Raw genomic sequence first — 5,748 nt, 5'->3', positions numbered from 1 at the left:
TGGGTTCTGGAGATGCCATATGGCTTTGCCTTTTGTTGGTTGTGCTTTTATGATGGCCTCTACTTATCTCGCTGTCTCAGGTGTTGGCTGCTAGTTTCTGATACCTGCTGGAATCCTGGGGTGGGGAGAATCCCCTACTTGTTGTTCCTGAAGGAGGGCTCCTCAGCTTTTTGGGTATGGTCACTGAATGGCAGTGCTTCTCAGGAATTGCCACAACTCACCTCAAGTATGTGGATCTGCGAGGTTGTTGGTATTCAGGGGGGCTGTCCTCTCAGCAGGAGAAGACCTGGGGACAGCTGCCATGCAGCTGGGTTTCTTGCTTTGAATTTAGTGGGCTGCTGCTGCTGCTCTCACACTGTGTTTGTTGTGCACCGCCCTCTTGAAGAACCAGGGAGCTCCTTGAAGTTTGGTCAGTTTAGTTAGGGATAACTCGTTGCAGCTTGGAGCAGTATCTGTGTGCTGATTCCATGGATCTCAGGCTTCTTTAAGTCTGAAGTTGGAGCTCTGTGTCCCAGTATCCAAGAGGTAATCCATGGCAGGTGAGCTCAGCACTCACGTCTGTGGCAGGAGGCTAGCACCTGGAGCCTGTGAGAACCCAGAAACTTTTCCAGAGCTGGGTGTCCTGAGGTTGGACCTGATGTTTCCCCCACCGTGGGGTTTTCTCCTGACAGGGAGACCACAGTTCAGTTTGGGATGGTGAGTAGAGCATGCAGGCGCAGGCAAATGGCTTTGTGCTGGTGACTAGGTGACTGTAGGAACCTGGGAACTTTTCTGGAGAACTTTTTTTTGGGGGGTGGAGTGGTTGGCTGAGTTCCCTGAGGTTGGACCTGATGTTTCCCTCACTGTGGGGTTTCCTCCTGAAAGGGAAACCCAGTCTCTGGTGCCCTAGGTCCCACAGTTCTGTATGGGACAGTGAGTCAGGCACGCAGACAGGTCTCTGGGCTGGTGACTGAGCACCTGTTCGACCCCAGGACCTTTTTCAGGGATTATCTGTGTAGCCTGAGGTTGGTCCCGATTGCTTCCTCCACCGTGGAGTTTTCTCTAGACTGGAAATCCCAATCTCTGGTGTTATGGTGCCCACAGTTCAGTCTGAGATGGTGATCAGAGAACACAGGCTTGTGGCTGTGGGTTGTTGACTGAGCACCTGCTGGGACAGGGAACCCTTCTGGGGTTTAGCTGGGTGACCTGAGAATGGACCAGATTGCTTCCCACACTGTAGGGTTTCCTCTCACCTGGGAAACATAATCACTGATGTTTTAGGGTCCAGAGTTCAAGAGTTGAGTCTGTTGGTCTCTGTGTAGTCACTGCTATCCTGCTCCTCAGACACCGTGTCCTCCCAGTGCCACCATCTTGGATCCTCATTGTTTTATTGTACCAGTCACATTATTCCATTTTTTAGAATAGCTTTTTCTGAAGTGTTAAGAATAAATGTAATAGTGGATGTGTTAGCAGATGTACCTAGTTTATGGATCCTGTTTTATAAATTGAAAGTTCATGACACTCAGTGTTAGGCAAGTGTGCTAGTTTCAGTTTTTCAAAAGTATGTGGTCCCTTCATGTCTCTGTGCTAAAATCTTCATAGTTCTTCTCTTTCAATTTTTTTAAATTACTGTTCACCCTGTTATGATGGTTTGTGATCAGCTATGTTTGATATGATAATGCAGTTGTCAGGGTTGCAATGAGCTATGCCCATATTGGAGGGCAAACTTAACTGCAGAATGCTTTGTGTGCCAACTGCTGCACTGACTGACATTTCCCTGCCTCTCTCCTGTTACTCTGGCCAACTTATTCCCTAAGAAACAATGATTCTGAAATCGGGCCAGTGACTACACTTGGTCTTATTCAAATGACTGAAAAGCAAAAAGATGAGAAGCAAAAGAGATAATTAATAATTCTTCAGTGGCTCCTAAAAGTCCAAGTGAATGGAATAGGTGTATGTTTCTTACTTTGTTTTTTAATATATTTTTCATTCACTTTCTATCCCAGCAGTAGCCCCCTCCCTCATCCCCTACCAATCCCAACTTCTTTCCCTTTTTTCCTCCCTTGCCCCTCCCCCAGTCCACTGATTGGGGAAGTCTTCCTCCTCTTCCTCTTCCATCCCACTTTAGCCTATCAGGTCCCATCAGGACTGTCCTCATTGTCTTCCTCTGTGGCCTGGTAAGGCTATCTCCCCTCATCAAGGGGAGGTAATCAAAATCCGGCCACTGAGTTCATGTCAGAGATAGCCTCTCTTCCCCTTACTAGGGAACCCACTTGGAGACTGAGCTGCCATGGGCTACATCTGTGCAGGGGATCTAGGTTATCTCCATTAATGGTCCTTGGTTGGAGTATCAGTCCCAAAAAAGAACCCCTGGGTCCAGATTTTTTTTTTTTCAGTCCTCTTGCTCTCCTTGTGGAGCCCCTGTTTGTTCCAGGTCTTTTTATCTTTCCTTTCTTTCATAAGATTCCCTGCACTCTGCCCAAAATTTGGCTATGAGTCTCAGCATCTGCTTTAATACCCTGAAGGATAGAGTCTTTCAGAGGCCCTATGTGGTAGGCTCCTTTCCTGTTCCTTGTTTTCTCCATCTTCTGAGATTTATCCCATTTGCCTTTCTGAATGAGGATTGAGCATCTTACCCAGGGTCCTCCTTCTTTATTAGCTTCTTCAGGTGTACAGATTTTAGTATGATTATCCTATATTATATGTCTGCTATCCACTTATACGTGAGTATATACCATGTGTGTCTTTCTGCTTCCGGGACATCTCACTCAGGATGATGTTTTCTAGTTCCCATCATTTACCTACAAATTTCATGATTTCCTTGTTTTTAAATGCTGAGTAAATGTGTACATTGTGTAAATGTACCTCAGTTTCTGTATCCATTCCTCAATTGAGGAATATCTGGGCTGATTCTAGATTTTGGCTATTACAAATAAAGCTGCTACGAACACTGGAGAGGATGTGGAGAAAGGGGAACCCTCCTCCATTGCTGGTAGAAATATAACCTTGTACAACCACTTTGGAAATCAATCTGGTGCTTTCTCAGACAATTAGGAAAAATGCTACTTCAAGATACAGCTATACCCCTCCTAGGTATATATCCAAAATATGGTCAAGTATTTTTTACTTTAAATCAAAACCAGAAGTGATGTTGCTAAGTGAAAAAGGAATGTTAAAAGATAAGACAGGCTAAAAGTTAATATTTGCCATTATTTGTTTGTTCAAGCTGTGAATGTGAAGGGAATGTCGTGCCTGGGTGGGATAGGATTGTAACAGCTGAGGGACCACTGCCTTGAAGTGGGAAGATGCTGGAGTTTCAGTAGTCAACATACAGACCTTTAAAAGTTCCACGTGACTAAGAACATGATAAAGTCTTATTTTTTTCAGAAAAAGCATGAGCAGTATGCACAGAAGATCAAATCAGCCACAGTGTTCTCCTGGGGCAAAATCTAGTGCAGAGAGAAAGCCTAACTCTATTTGATTCTTTGAAGGCTGAGAAAAGTGAGGAAGCTGTAGGAGGGAAACAGTATGCCCAGCAGAGTTTGTGAAGCTTGTAATATGAGCGTACAGGGGCAGCAGCAAGTGTGGGCACAGAAACTTGAGCAAACATTCAGAAGACCCCAGAAAACTGATGAAGGTGGCTATATTAAGTAACGAATATTCCATGTACACAGGACTGCTTTCCTCTGAGAGAAGTCCAAGCCTAGGACTCTCACAGCTACAGAGAACTCGGTGCCCACTTTCACAGCATGAAAGGACAATATGACTGTTTTCTTATAATCATACCAATGTTATAATTATAATCATACCAAACTTGCAGTATTTTTACCTTATAAATGAAATAATCACCTGAAGACAGTACAAGTGTTTACAATGGTTTATGGTTTATTAAGTATTTTAAGATCGTTGTTGAGAATTGCTGGTCAGAAAAAAAAAATCTTTAAAATACATTATTGTGGTGTGGAAACTTTAAAGAAAGATTTATTTATTTCTATTTTTTGTGTATTTTGGGGTAATATATATAATGGGATATTTTGCCCATATGTATGTCTGTGCACTATGTCATTGGATCCCCCGGAACTGTGGCTGGAGATAGTTGTCTCTGCCACGAGGGTGCTGGAAATCTACTGTGGGTCCTCCGGAAGAGCAGCCAGTTCTCTTAAGCACTAAATTGTCTTCTCAGCCTCTTGTGAAGAGACTTTTGCATTTTGTGTCATTTCATCTCCTGGTACACGGGACTAATTTTTGGGTTTCGGAGTTCTATTCAGAAAGTTCGAATCCATCTCGACGTGTTAACATGTATTTCTTATGTTTTCCTACAACAGTTTTTGGGGATTCCATGTACAAGTACTGTATTTACATCATCCTAACACTATGCACTCTCTCTTAATTTTATGGCCTCTGCTTTTTATTATTTTATACATATATATATCAACAGACATGTATACATAAATACACCATTCTGAGTCTTTATTGTTGCTCATATGTACACACATGTGGGGGTTTGAATAGAAATGGCCCCCATAGGTTCATCTATTTGAATGCTTGGTCATTAGGGAGAGGCACTACTTGACAGGGATTAGGAGATGTGGCTTTGTTGGAGTAGGTGCAGCCTTGTTGGAGGAAGGATGTCACTAGGGGTGAGCTTTAGGGTTTCAAGTGCTCAAGCCAGGCCCAGTGTCTCTCTTCCTGCTGCTTGTGGATCAAGATGTAGAACTCTCAGGTCATTCTTTAATACCATGTCTGTCTGCATGCCACCATGCTTCCTGCCATGCTTCTCACCATGTTGATAATGAACTAAACCTCTGGAACTGTAAGTAAGCAATTAAATGCTTTCCTTTATAAGAGTTATTGTGGTCATGGTGTCTCTTCACAATAGAACACTGACTAAGTCAATACGTTTAAAGATAACCGTTTGAGATTGAATGACCTGTTAGGGAGGGCATCCATGGAGAATACTGATTATCCCTCTTTTGCAGGCATTAATTGCCAGTAGCTTAAATAAATAGTTCTTTGAGGATTTCATACAATGTGCTTTGATCATATTTATGCCTTCTCTCCCATCTCTTTCCAGATCTACCCCACTTATCTCTCTACTTAACTTTGTGTCCTTCAAAAAATACCTTCAAAACAATTTGTGATGGTCTTTCATTGGAGCATGGTTAACTTACCAGGGGATACACACTGAGAGAAAACGGTTTTTCTTTCTCCTGGCAGCTAGCAATTGTTAATAGCTATGGGTGCAATTATGTACTGAATACTCCTCTCCATGCTGGGGTTTGATCTGGCTTTGGATTCCACAAATTTTGTATTTGCTATCCCAATTAGGAGGACTGCAGCTACCCCGCTGTGTCCAGAAGACACCATTTCCTTATAGTCACTCATCACTCTGGCTCTTACACTCTTTTCATTCCCCTTTCTGCAGTGATCACTGAACCTTGGGAGGTGGGTATATTCTATATGTTCCTTTTAGAGCTGAGCATTCTGCAGTCTCTTACTCTCTGAACCTTTAATCACTATCTAGTGCAAATAGAAGCTTCTCATATGAAGGCTGAGAAATACATTGATCTATAGTATAATCATGAGGAGCTGTTTAATACTATGTCCATTTTAACAGAATAATAGTTCTCCCTTAAGGACTGTGGCCTGTCCTAGCCATACGTTCTTCTCCTGATAATGGTGCCAGGTATAGGTTTCATCTTGTGAAGTAGAACTTAAATCCAATCAAAAAGTCTACAAAGGGAGTTCTAGGAAAGCCAAGGCTACACA

Source organism: Psammomys obesus, unplaced genomic scaffold (assembly GCF_907164565.1).
Source record: "Psammomys obesus unplaced genomic scaffold, mPsaObe1.curated_primary_1811, whole genome shotgun sequence".
NCBI classification, from domain to species: Eukaryota; Metazoa; Chordata; class Mammalia; order Rodentia; family Muridae; genus Psammomys; species Psammomys obesus.
Note: the sequence above shows the minus strand (reverse complement) of the source record.